This window comes from Polyodon spathula, chromosome 20 (genome assembly GCF_017654505.1).
Source record: "Polyodon spathula isolate WHYD16114869_AA chromosome 20, ASM1765450v1, whole genome shotgun sequence".
In the NCBI taxonomy this organism is placed as follows: Eukaryota; Metazoa; Chordata; class Actinopteri; order Acipenseriformes; family Polyodontidae; genus Polyodon; species Polyodon spathula.
This window is the reverse complement of record NC_054553.1, coordinates 17,728,986-17,744,044: the sequence shown is the minus strand read 5'-3', so window position 1 is coordinate 17,744,044 and position 15,059 is coordinate 17,728,986. Positions and strand designations below refer to the sequence as shown.

At 38.2% G+C, this 15,059-nt stretch overlaps 1 protein-coding gene across 1 annotated transcript in view; it reads right to left on the bottom strand.

The window, feature by feature from the left end:
- LOC121295671 (Na(+)/H(+) exchange regulatory cofactor NHE-RF1-like) overlaps positions 1-15,059 on the bottom strand; it is a 109,473-nt gene that overhangs the window by 86,003 nt on the left and 8,411 nt on the right. The window lies entirely within an intron of this gene.

Below are 15,059 nucleotides of genomic sequence, written 5' to 3'. Positions count from 1 at the left end.
TTTCCTACTACACTACAACGACACACCGCCAGCTATAAAAGAGACCCTTTTGAACTTGTGGACCCTGGATTAGGACAGAGAGATCCGTCCTCAGGGGACTACTCTTTCTACCAGCGCTACACCCGAAAACCAGCTTGGTTCACATCGTTTCAACCACTTTTCTAAATGGATGACTCTCATACACGCTACGGCGTGTCTTATCCACATCGCGCACTCCTCCCACAGGACACTTGATGTTGGATGAAGCAGTTGCCACGGTTGGCACCACTGCACAAAACCAAGCAGCATTGATGGACTTTCCCAGGCGAAGAAAACTTGATATTCAAAGCTATTCAAGTCATTTTGTCTTTCAAGCTGGAAGAGTTTTTGATTTAAGAAAATTAATGGCTAGGCTTCAGCTATGGAAAAATTGACCAGGTTAGACCACAAGTCTCATACAGAAGACTTTCAAAATTGAAAAAAAATGTTTTGGGCAAGGTAACAGTTATACATAGAGATTAGGTATAGTTTCCCCCCCCCCCCCCCCCCCCCCCAAAAAAATAAATAAATAAAAAAAAGATAGCCATCTTTTAAGACAATTTTGTTGTCACACCATAGGACATTTTTAGGCCATGAAGAAACTAAGTCCTTTCAAAAAAATTTAAACTGTTTTATCTGTTGTGGACAAATGTATTTTCAGAAAGGCAAGACCCTAAACAATCCAATGGAATGCAAGTTGTGGTGGTTTTTTAAACTTCATATTTTTCAGTTTTGAAAACCTTATTCATCTTTCACCCATACACAGTGTGTAACATTTTTGTTTATTTGATTACCCAAACTCTAGTCCCTTACGCTACCAAGAATAAATGGCAAAATGTATGTGTACAAGCAGACAGCATTACAGTGTAAGTTGGAAAAGTTTAGTCGGGTTCACAAAGTGCACAATGTCCAAGACGAGATTTCTCTGTTCAATACCCTATTTCCTTATGCACATGTTGTTCCTTTTCTTTACCTAATTAAAATACAGAACTCAATGAGCAGCAATGTCACAGTGTGCATCTCTTCCAAATTAAAGCAACGGTAGCATAATATTGCGCAAACCAAATAATTTGTTATAAATGTATTCAGAATAAAATAACACAGCTCATATAGCAACCTAAATATTCTACATCTGTTTAATTCTAACAATATTTATAAAATAATCTTTGTGTAAATATTGTAACCTCTCCAAAACAGAATATACATTCCAACATTACAATAGTTTAACTTTACAAATTACAACCAGCCTCAAGTACTGACATCAGATGAATCCAAGTCAAGTTACTTTGTTTATTCAGTAACCTGTAAATAATTCAAAACAAGGTCACCTGGTTGTACTTGTAATGGTCCGTGCAAATGTAGACATTACTCCATCTATTCACAGAGAGTCAACAGTGTTTTACATTGAACTGCAGTCCAGGGTTAAAAAAATAACTCCTTCCAACTCCAAGTATCTTGCCTTTTCTTATTAGTCACTGCAATGTTCTGCTTACGATTTATGTCTTTATATTCATCATAACATTAAAAATTGCCTTTCTAATTTCAATGTTATCCAAGTTTGGATTACTTCTTTTAGCACTTGCTATATACATTATTTTATTTCAGTTCACACATTCACAACTAGCTAGTAACAGCTGCAGAAGGTACTGTGTACAGTCATTACAGCGCAACTCCTGCAGGGATCTTAACATTAAATTAAAAACAAGGCAATGCAACATTTTCAAAACAGAATACAATTACTGTAGAATTCTGCTATTATAAGCATTGCATAATTAGGGTCCTTACATTTAATATGCAAATAACTGGTTTAAGACTGACAACACGTGTTGGGTCAGCATTAAAAAAAAGACGCGTTTACTTCTACTAGTAGCTAATGTATAAGGTTTTTTTGTGTACTCAAATGTGTAATATGCTATTTGAATTTTTTTTATTTTATTTTTTTCTAATCATATATTTGACTACACTGATCCATCCCTAATTAGGACTATTATAATTCAGTTTAAGCATTGCTGTGACCATATGGTAACAGCTTGGTTGCAGGTTTGCTTGTGAAAAAAAAGAGTATCATTTGTACACATACATTTTCAAATCTTGAATACAGTATTTTCATTTTGACAAGCACACAAATGTGTGCATGTTAAATGGCTGAAGTAACATACTGAAAGTCTTCGGTTAGGCACTTTCTTTTGAGACGCGAGTTCTCTTTGGTTACCATACACAGCTAGAAACATACTGAAAATAAAAACCATCATGAAAAAATGATGGTTTATCTGGACCAGATAAAATTGCATCTGGGACAGTAAAAACACTAGCTCAGTGGGCCAGTTAAAAATCTAAATGTAGAGCCCTGGAATAGGTAAAAGGACCGAAGGTACAGCCCTGGCTGTACAACACTGACCATGGTATGTGAACATTTAAAAAATAAATAGGTTGATTGATTTGTAACTATAAAGGAAATGCTTAGTGTAACAAATGATTATACAATGTGAATAGGGTAAATTACTAATGAAGAGTTACAATGCTGGTTATAATCCATATGGGAGAGTATTTTCACTTATTTTGACACTTCCTCCAACAATGAATTTTGCGTTTGTTAATTGCAACTTGTTAAATATCAAAGACGTTTGTTTGAAACACAGCCTGGAGGTTTATTGATTTCCAGTTTCCAAATAGGAGGCCATGGCTATTTTTTTCTCCAAGGTCACAAAAAATAAGAGCTGCACAGACGACACCTAACACGTGATTTTCTAGGGAAAACAATGTATTCTATTAATGTCTATAATTTACTTATTTATTATCATTATCTGAACAGCAGTACCTGCTGTGGTCGTCCTAACTCGGTCTAGAATTTTTTTTTTTTTTTTGCTGTTAACAATGTCTGTTAAGAGCAAACTGACTCAAAACAAAACCTAAAGCTGTGAACTCTGTCACATGATGAGGGGCTTAACTTCAGGCAATCATATTTCCTGCTAGGAATACAGCATACACACACTGAATAAATCATTGGAAAGCCCAGAGTCTGTACTTTTAAACAAGCCAGGTAGGTGCGAGTAATATATGCGTAACCACTGGGCTGAGTGTAAAGATTTAAATAAATATTTGCATGAGTACAGTATAATGGGTCATTTTTGTAAAATGATATTATTTGGCTGAAGAGTCAGGAACGTAACCCCAATTTATAACATTGTTCCAATGGTAAAATGTGCTTTGACTTGACGCTTCGACTTACAACGCGTCTTTCAGGGACCAATTGTGTCGTAAGTGCGAGGATTGCCTGTATATCGAGAGAGAGACAGGACAGCTGTTGGAAAACATGGATTGAGAATTGATTAGCAGTTTGCTACGCATGTGGACTGGCAGAGCTATACTGGTGTTTTTTTCTGAAAAGAGACTAATATTGCAGATAGCAGACTGTTTGGTTCAAATTGCATGTACTGCTTACAATTGATAGAGACATTGCGTCTACAAGTTTCTTGCCCAGCATTGACTGCAAGCTAAAAAGATAACAATGCTGTGGACCAGAAGGGGCCAGGCTGTAAGACTTTGGAATGCAAAGCATAAAGGGGCTAAAAGGCTCCCAGGGACTGGCATTGGACCCAGAGGTTCTCAGAGAGATCGAAAGAGATAATGCCACTGGGATCAAAGGGGCAGATTTATGGACCTTTTTTCTCCAGGAGTGTGAAGAGGTTGTCACACTAGACTACACACACACACACTAAATTAACAGAATAATGTGTTGTACCTTGACCATTGGTTAAGTGTCAGAAAAAGGGGAGGTGGACCATCTATACAGAAGGGTATTTAATGTCATGCAAACATTGTAATGATGAGTATTCTGTTTGTCCTGTACCTGGGACCAGACTCCCTGCATATTTCAATAAACCTGGCAACTGACTGAAGAAAAGGACTCTCTGCATTTTCTTGAATCTACTTACTCACCATCTATTTTTTTTTTTTTAAGTTACTTCAACAGCAAAAAGCCAATCAGCTTCCAGATCTAGCAGGCTTCTAATTTGCATAGATGGCCACTGGAACATTGAAGTGCTTAACTGTGAATTACATTGTAAATTAATTTGTGCATGAAGACATAATCTACAACTAATCTGAGAATATAAAAAGCTACTTAAACATACTTTGACGCTGGTCCTGAGAGCAGCAAAATCATATGTCTGACAGGACACCATAAAGAAAGATAAATTCACAGCTACTGGAGAGCAAATCAACAAGACACGATTGGTCCATAATTCTGTCATCAGCTGGATCCAAACACCCTCTCAAAACCAGCCAGTCAAACTGCCAACCATGTTTTGGTTCTTTCTGCACCAGTCAATCCACTCCCTGCCAGCTTGAATGATGCCCCTCCTCCAAAAACAAGCTTAGAGCCCGACTCAATACTACAGGGACTAGTCAACAATTATAAATGTCCAGTCAATTAAAAAGAAAAAGAGTAAGACCCCAATAAACACATGTTATCCAAACAATAACAATTTTAACAAAAACATTTTCTCTACGTGTGTCGTTTTTCTATTCTAATTATGTTGGGGACTATTTTCCTCAGCGGAATATCAGAAGTTGAGGCAAAAATAAAGGTTAGGTGTTTTTTTTACAAAATGGAGAATAAGAAATAAATAGTTTTCTAATAGCACTAGAGCCCTCTCGATTGAGGACTGACTTGACCTGCTTTCGAGTCACGTGCCACTTATCAGGTGTGCTGCGGCACAAACGTGACGCAGATCAGAACCTGTAAATGTCTGGCATATCAGTATGCACTGTTTTCAAAGACCACCTCTTTTCATTTACTTTATCGGAGACAATAAGACCCGGGCTTCCTTGGTAAATACAGCCCTGTATTAGTGCAGGATTTTAATATCTGTAAAATATATTATACTGTAACTCTCCACTTCCTAACTACAAATTATGTGCTGGACACATGCCCCATTTCACAACTCTGGGATCTAAAAAAAAATTATTAAATTCAGCTTTTTGAAATTCATTGGGAAACGCTCTTTTTTTTTTGCAAGGCTTACCAGAAGAGTTTACTGTACAATAAATCTACAATATATACTCTGCATTACTGCATTTGCTTTTTAGATATAAATATGTATAAGGGTAGTGGCACTGAAAATGCAAATAAGACGAGTTTGTACAATTGCAGATCTTCATAAAACAGCAATCCTCCTGACTTCATGTTAAAAAATTCCACCAGTCCCTGGAATCAGAAAGTCATTCTTTATTCACTTGGCCTCAGTACTGTAGTACCCAAAATAAGTGGAGCTGCTCCCCTCGGCCCATCCCACCACCCAATTACTTGAAGAACTTGATCAAAACAGACAGCAATAATTGTGTCAGGAGCACAGGCCCTGCAGACAGCCTCAGGAAGCTGCCTGTGGTTTGTTTCAATACATTGCTCTAACTCCACCCCAGCCACTGATTGCAGTTATTTAATGCAGCTTAAAATGAAAGAGCAAGAAAAGACACTTTCAAGTCAAGTCCGGGCACGTTGTACATTATTTACCTTTGGGGAAGATAGCTATTGCAAGCAGTAACGTTCACTGGAAAGTGCATGTTCTTTTCAGTTTGGAGGGGGAACCAGCTCTGAAAATCATGGCTCTATTGAGCACAAGAGGCTCAAAAGGACATAGCACAGCCATGAACCTCTCAAGTGTAAATCAAAATTAAAATAGGGCTGTAATGAAGGGTACATTTTGACCTTCAAAGGTTCGGAACACATTACTGAAGGAAGATTCGACTCGTCGATGGTACTCATTTGCAGAAGTTAGTAGTGACATTACCACAGCTACTAGTTTATATTTGATTGAAAATCTTATTCTTACAAGTAATCCATATAAATGGAATAAAACATTTACATGTAGTTTAAAAATACATTATATAGAACAATATTAGTAATCAAGTTTTTTTATTATTTAAATAAAAAAATGTTTATGTAAACGTGATTGATGCTGCTTGCCATCTATACAGTAAGCTTGCATTGCAGCCAATTAAAACTGCATCTGACTGGCAAAACAATGCTAGGGGTGCACTGATAAGATATTCTTAGCCAATACCGTTAGCCGATGGTTATCTACCCATATCGACTGATACAAATAGGATACCGATAATAAATGCAGTGCAGGTAAACTATTACAACCAGACATAGGGCCTGCATTTAAACTGTTTTACATTATAAATGTTAAACAACAACAGATATTGTTTACTTGTTGTATTTTTGACAGAAATGAACAGGTATTGTTTAATGGTTGCAAACTTCAGAAAATGAATACAAAGAATAACATAGTACTATATTGTGTGCTTGTCAGCAATTTATACATTTGTTTTACAATAGTCATAAAAAAACAACACTTTGCATTTATACTAGTAAAAACACTTCTGTAGAAAAAAATATATATGTGAAATTTTTTATAGCCACTTGCTGTCAATCATTGCGTATTACAACTTCGACCTATACTGTACAGTAGAAAAATAGCCAACGCAACGTCAACTACAACAGTGTTCGTTAAATTCTTAAAGCATGCATTGCTTAAATGCAGCCCAACTTAAATTGTTTTAAAGTGCTTTTCAGCAAAACGGTTTATGTTCAAGCAGGGTTCTACGTTTAGATTTTTAACTACTGGCCCCTTGGGCCACTGAGCTAGTGTTTTTACTGGCCCGGAAGCAATTTTATCTGTCCCAGTATACTTATGTATTTATTCACGATGGTTTTTATTTTCAGTATGTTTCTAACTGTGTATGATAACCAAAGAGAGCCCATATCTTAAAAGAAAGTGGCTAAATGAAGCTTTTCAATGTGTGTTACATCAGCCATTAAACAAGTGCTAAAAGTATGGTAATCCAAACTTGAGTAACATTGAAATCAGAAAGGTAATTTAACGTTACGATGAATATAAAAAAGACATACTAAATGTTAAGCACAACAACGCAGTGACTACAAGAAAATGCAAGCTACTTTCTGTGGATGGATGGAGTAACAGCAACCAGAAACCTCGTCTTGGACATTGTTTGAACTTTGTGAGGCCGGCTAAACTACCGGCGTACACTGTTATGCTGTCTGCTTGTGCAAACGCATTTGCCTTTTATTCTTGTTAGCGTAAGGGACAAGAGTTCGGGTAATCGAATACACAGAAAGGTTGCACCCTGTGTATTCAAATAGAAAACCATTCGAAATTCCCACCCCTAATCCCAATAAAACAATATTCATAATACAAAATAACAATCCTATATAGAGCGTTGTCGCTTGTCTAGCCTCTCCCAAGTCTGTGCCAATCTTGCAGTGATACTAACGAGACCAAAGTTTGTGAATGATATTTTTGACCTGAACACATCGGATCCCAAATCAGAACAACTCGATCACGTATCTGGGTGTCGACCGGGACATCTTACTGTGAGACTGGATATTATGTGAACGGAATATTGAACTCGCAACAAATAAAGCTACTGTTTTCACTGTGTGAAACTGACGTCAAAGGCGGCTGAACGTTACCCTTTTTCACTGTCATAATGAAGCCTCCACTGTAAATATTCGCACAGCATAAGCGAGCAGCACTGTCAGACTGCTGTGGCGCTTTTGTTAGAAAACGTGTTTAAAGCGTTCTTTATTTTCCCTCCCTACGACCCGCCAGAATTGTGTTCACGACCCATAATTTAAGGACCTTTGAGGACCACTGGATTAGTTCATAGTTATGTTTTAAAAATGGCTTGTAAATGAAATTCAGCTTTTTGGGACACACTGGCCCATTTTCCTGGATTCATGAACCAGAAGCACTGTATATATTATACTAGTTAAATGTAACCGACCCAGTCGGGCCTGTGGTGCTTCATAACTACTAGCCAAACTGTGCTCTCTACCAGCCCCGGGCCACCACGCCATCGTGTCGAACCCTGTCAAGGACTTGATCAAGTGAGCTACAGCGGAGAACCTGGAGCCGATGCCAAGCCAGTGTTGCCTGGTCCACGGTTTTCCAGCAGAATTGGGCTACTTTAAAAACACAGGCGCCGGAAATATTAAGGAGTTGTGGGTTGATAATGTAATTAGATTGGTGGAATAACTTTAAAAAATATTAAACTGTTTTCATGTTTGCAATATTGTTTAGGATATAGTACCAGCATTAGTATTTCAACAACAGGATCACATGCATTTGTGGACAATGTGGTGTGGATGAGCTGTACTGGGGCTTGTAGTTTATATCAAACTTATCTGGGAACCCTGTGCCAAGCTGCTGGAGGTGGGGGGGAGGAGGAGGGGGGAATTGTGAAAGAGATTGAATTTATTGACTTCCAGTTTCCAAATAGGATTATCAGAAGGCCATGGCTGTTTTTTTCTACAAGCCACGAAAAATAAGCTGCACAGACAACATCTGCACTTTGTGCAAAAAATAACAAACTTACCCCCACCCCCATTTGATTTTCTAGGGGAAACACTATTATACTAGTGTCTTGTATTTATTTATTTATTATTGTTATTACGTATTACTGTGCAGGACCTGCTTTGAAGACCATTACCTTTATTTTAAAACATGCACCGATTAAATCAACTAATGCCCAGAAATTAACCCATCACATATTTTAATCAAGTGACAGCTCTAATTATCTAGAGAGAGAGCGCAAAGACATTGCAGAGGCAGTTTTGTAACGAACCATGCATCGAAAATAATCATTTGCCTGGTTAATACTATTTTATTACGCCATTACATTAAGCAAAACTGGGAGCTCTACTCAAAAGTATTTAGACACGAAAATTACACAAGACAGACAGCTGTGAATTTAGCAGAAGCGATCCATCAGATAAACAGAGTCTGAAGTGGCTACAAAAGTATTTCATGACAACGTGGCCAACGTTTGCAGAGCAATGTCTTTGCTTTCTGCAAGCCAGCGTGCCGTGTTACTTTTTGGTAGCGTGGCACATTGAGCTGTGCAGTGCACAATATAAATCTCTGCATTCAGAAAAGCCTGGAGTATGTACAACAAGTCCATACATTAGTGGCAGCAGCAAGGAGACTGGCTGCACATTTTAAAAACAGTGAGATGGCAACAAGTGCTTTAAATTGGAAACAAACAGAAATGCTGAACACAGAAAAAGCACCACTCAAGTAATACAGGACATAAAAACAAGGTGGAACAATTTATTATATGTTTGATCGCCTACTTGAACTAAAATGACTAGTTATTGATTTGGTGGAAAAATATCCAGACAGGCTTTCCCAACCTAGCAGCCTTGGTATCAGTCCTGAGTGAGCGTGTGTTCAGCAAAGCAGGGATGCTTGTGAACAAACTCCATTCTTCTTTGAAACCGGAGAATGTGGATGCCATAATATTTCTGAAAAAAACAGAAAATAAGCTCTGGAGAGAGCACAGACTGTTACGTTAGACTTGTAAAGAGTTATTCTTGGTTTTCCCCAGTTGTTGTCAAGATAGTAATATTTGTAATGTTTTATTAACTTTTGTGGGGGAACCTCGCCGACAGTGTGACTAGACATAAATAATTACCAATGTATAGTTTTAAGTTCAACTGGAGAAACGTTTACTTTTTGCGATTAGATTTGATGAAACACCCACTCGATATATCAGGTGCCGGGGTCCAAAATAAATCCATTATATCGATGACCTATGGAAAAACAAAATAGGCCAACAAATAAAATTACTGTACAATCACTCCCTCATTTTATCAGGTGCGTCAGGATCCAGAATAAATCCTCTACGCAGCCTGCTTTTCCTCATTTTTCCTTTAAAAAGCAGCACACAATTTTAATTCTTACAGCGGAGGGTAATTGCTTCTCATCAACTTCAGTCTCCTATTAATTTCATGAGTCTTCCTCTCCTTTCTCAAATGCACAAACCACTGCATTGAAAGAATCCATTCCCAACAGCAACTTGAAGCTTGTTGCTAGGGAGTCGACGTCAATGCCTTGGGGATTTTGCTGGTGTATTGCTGCCATACGTGAACACCTCATTGGCTAAAATAAAAACCGCTTCAGCAAGTAGATATTTAATTTGCTTTGTGTTATTGTGCAATACGTGTGTATATGATAACAGTACCATAGTACAATAGTACCATACCCCAGAGATTGTTTATGCATCCATGATACATCAAGACTCGCTTGCACAGTTTGCATTCAACTTCTTTTTGGTCGTCTGGACATTTAACAAAACAAAATCCCAAACAGAGGGTTTGGGACATTTCTTTCAGCTTCCGCTATGCAACACTTTAATGTCACGATGGCTAATGAAGTTCAGCCTCTGGATAACACGAGTTGGAGGGGAGATGGGGGACGGGGTTCAGCCTCTGGATAACATGAGCTGTTCAATTTAAAAGCCAAGACATGATTGGTACAGCAGAGGTTGTTAGACCTGTTTGCTCAGCAAATATTAGTCACAAAACCATGAACACAGCATAATATACTTGGATGAATCTAAAATCTATAGAAATGTACCTAATATAACCAGAGTAAACAGGTATGTACCAATGTGACGGAGTCAGCCCGGGGCATATACGGATATGACAGAGTCAGCCCTGGTTCCTGCACTTTACCTCCCTGGCCCCTCAACCTTCCAAGCTTTTCTTTGCTGTGGTCACAGTGCCAAAAGCAACGCTCAAAGTTTGCTTATAAAATTGTTAATAGATTTCAAATAATAATAATTTATAGCCATTTTATTTTGGAACAAAGAAAGTCAGTAACACTGCCAAGGGTGGAGGTAAGAAACCAAATCTGTGTAAGATAAAACTAACAGCAATTAAGTTAATTAGACCAACATTTCAGCTGATGATTTAAATCACAGATCACAGAAGGGAAGTCAAGAGTCAGAACAGAATACACTGGTGGATGCATACACAAGAAAAATAAGGCATTCTGAACACGCATCTGAACTGCAGCCAACGGAACCATATTGGCTGCTTGTGCAAGCCATTGAGCAGGAACAAATCAGTGAGGGACAGCAAAGTGTTGGGGTGCAACTAACCTAGGACAGCATTGCTTTGCCCCGAGGCAGCAAACTCCACATCACAGAACTGGGTTCACAAACCTGCCCTTCTTGACACTTACAGATTAGTAACATATTCCAAAATTACATGAACTCCGGTTTGATCTTTGAGGTTAAGCACACATGACTGCCTTCACATTGAAACATCACAATTAATTCATATTTACTGAGGGTTTGAACAAACGGGGGGAGTTTAGGCCACTGTGCATAGATCAATGTAATTTTACTACAGGTTATAAATTTAAAATGTGAGAAAACCACTCATTGCTCAATTGATTTGACCGCTTCCTTCCCAGTCAGTCAGTGAAGCTGTGTTCTTGTACTTTCTGTGTGATCGAGACAAACTATCCTACTTAGATACTACCTGTGTAACCATTTTAAAAATCAATAGAAGCACAGGCTGAAAGAGAGAGAGATTTACCAAACTGCTCCCACAGGCATATGCAGTGTGTGGCACAATGAAAATCTTAATTCACAGGATCAGCTTTGCTAAATTTTCCTTTGTGTCGTGTGTAAATGAGTAGAGGGGTAAGTACTAAAACCAGCCTCCAGTCACCCTTTGTGGATATGCAACTCTCCAACCACTCGATACAAAACTAAATAAAAAGCACCTCTGATTTCAGAAGCTCCTCCGGTTAAGCTGAGAGCGCACTGCAAAGGCCAGGCTTCACCAGAAGCCCTGAGATTCAGAGGCCTCCTTCCTTCCTCTACTGGAACATCCTCTTCACCTTGCCATCATCATAGCAACACAAAGCTTTCTGGACTCCAAGTGGGGAGGGAGCGATACTAATCTTAAGGAGATTTGCACTTTCTAATAATGCAGTGACAGGAAAGCTTTCCCAGCAATGCAATGTCAAACTGGGAACTGGCGTCCCTTTTGAATTTTTCATTCCAGTACAGCATGGATTTAATGGACCTGCTGGTCTATTTGATTAGACTGTATTTACATCATAATCATTACTGTGACGGAGTATTCCAAGCACCTTAATCACTGCTTAGCCTAGATTCACTAAAGTAATGCATTTACAAATTGAGCAGGGATGCAGAGAGAATCCCAAAATCAAGAATAGATTAGGTTAATTTTGTCAGTTTGTTTTCTAGCATGAAGGGAAAATAATGTTTAAAACTCCCAAACATGGTATTCAGCAATAACAGCAAGTTGAATTCGGTGCCAGCATTGGGATACAATGCAGATATGTATTGGATGTGTTTTGACTGTGCACATCAGCAGTGCAATCAAGGACAGTGAAAAGGATTACATTTGCTAATAATGTTAGCTAATAATGCTTGCATACTGAATGGAGTTAAAACCAAAAGACTGTCAATTCCATCAGCACAGATTTTTAAACAGGGTGCTGGCGCGCCCAATGTGGTCTCTCACGTGACCAGAAATGTTGTTTGTGCGCCCATCGATTCTGGATTTTATAATGCTGTACCCGTCTCTCCTACTTATTTGATATACCAGAAGCAAGGTTGCTACTTTTGCAGGACAGGTTTCTTATGACTGAAAATCTATTTGTTCTCTCTGTGTGAACTCTCTCTGCCTGAGGGGTGCAGAATGTGACCCTACTGACTGTGCAATGAAACATTCCAGAAGTCCTACTGCAAAGAGTGACCAAATTTTTTTGTTGATCCTGTGGTTAAAGGAAAGGGCTTGATACCAGGAGGTTCCTGGTTGAAATCTGAGCTCATCCTTCAGACGAGAGGTAAAATCAAGGTCCTATTCGAAATGGCTCTGCAGCAGTTGATGCATAGTTCTCCCTCTAGTCTCTTAGTCACTTTGGATAAAAGCTGCTAAAAATGACAAATAAAAAAAAAACCTCTAAATTGAAACCAGTGTGTTATGGTAAACAGCAGAAAATAAAAAACACGGAAGTAGGAAAAAATAGCGCTATGTAAAAAAAGAAAGGAGATGTTCAACAAATGTTGGTACTGTTATTTGTTTTTTTAAAATGGTGTTTGTGCATATATATGCTGGGAAGAAAAAGATTTTCATGTTTAGATATTCGCTCATTTTCAAAAAGTAATAAAACTCACTGCAAAGCAGCCCCTGTGTGTGTCCCTTTATCTTACAGCAAGACTTTACACTACGTAGCACGTTAAAGCAAAAAAATATCCCAGGAATAAAGAATGTTGTGTAGGCCTTACTTTACCCCAGTGAATTAACAAAAAAACTAAAAGGATGCCAAAGCAGTTCAAGTTAAACATTTTTTTTTGTTTATTTCCAAAATAAAACAGTACATAAAAGTTGACACTGCATTTTTTCCTTTTTATTTTTCATTCCTCGCCATTAATGTTTCTTCACATTAAACAGTGGCCACAGACACATTTTTATAAAGTAATAACCTTTTTAAAAAGGTTTACTTGTGCCTTTGTGTAACTGAACACAAAAAACTGAATTTAATTTTAAACAAACAAAAAACATGGAAATGGCATTGTGAAAATAAGGGGGGGGGGGGGCACCATTTTGGCTCTTGTTCATTCCACATAAGTCAAAACTAAAATGTACAATACATAAAAATAACTACACAACATTTCCAGCAAGTCAGGCACTGTTTAAGCGAGGCATTTCAGAATGAGGTGCTTGCCTTTTTTCTGTCCCACGAGATTCTGACTCGCTCTAAAACAGCACAACACGTTTTGACCCAGACAGCGTTCCATAGAGATCACTATGTGTGCACACACAAGATCTGGTTTGTTTACTTTTTGCTGTCAGACTTAATAGAGACTCAAGCTGTTGTGTTGATCCTGTTTTTTTTTTTTTATCTATCCATCTATCACAGTTCTTTTTCATTTGACTTTTTTTTTTTGCACATATTTACCACCTTGCCACAAGTTGCGTGACAGTTTGAAAAAAAAAAAAAAAAAAAAAACCCTACAGCCCCGTAACTCAGTTCAGGAAAGACAGATATTAGGGAAGCTAGAAAAAAGAAAATCCTAGTGACCTCTCACACAAAGAGAGATTAATCTCAAGTAAGAGCTATTTTTAAACTACACTGATTAAACACGTCTTTGAAAATCTTGCACTGTACTGTAAAAGGTGGGTTAATGTCCTGGATAGCCCTTAATGCTGATGCAGCTAACTGGAAGAAGAGGGTAGAAGCAAGTAGTAGGGGTGCAACAATTAAAAATCGATGCATCGATTATTGATCACCCTGTCCTTAAATTTCCACAGCTTCGATTACCGTTCACACTTACCGAGCTGGCCTTGGGCCGTCTCAAATTTCCGTTCACAATTGAGGTTTTAGGGGAACTAAGTTCGTTCACATGTGTGGCTGAAAAGGAAGCCTAAATTGCGATGAAGTGCTTGCCGGGAATGTAAACAGTGACGAAAACACCGCATTCTTAGAAGTCAGAGATCGAGCTGGGAAATTTCCAAACGTAAATATGGCAGTTATTTTTTGCAAGACACTTGGTACTGTACTTACTGCATAAGATACGATAAAGGCGTGTATTGCCAGTGCAGTCAGTTACTGTGGAAAGAAGCGATCGTGTTGGATCATGCGTAAATGCAGCAAACAAGGACATGTACATTATATTAGTATACAGATTATTATATTAATGGTGACTGAATATGCAATATTGTATGCATTATTTATCAATATTGAGATTTACAATCTTAGCTACAATCTGAAATGTTTGTGTGTGTGTGTGTGTGTATATATATTTAATGAAAGCTGTACAATGAAGAAATACTTACCATTCATGACTGACCCATCATCATCGTCAAAAGTGTCAGTGTATTCCGAGCATTTCCCATTGCTTTTCCGGGCTGGAGGCCGTAGGTTCCATAAAATCCAAGATACGTGGTGGGTTTATCTCTGGCCTCCTGCTCAGTATTTCAGAGTTCTCGGACAAACCTGCAGGGGGATCTCTAAACTCCACTCAAAAGGGAGTATCTGATAGCCCCTTGATCCACAGAGATAACGTGGTCATAAAGGAGGTAGCTGCTTCTGCATCCAGCGCTCAAAGAACATCACTGACATTTGCAGAGCTTTTTGAGATGTTGAGGAGATAGTAACAAAATAATGACTTGGATCGCATTATAG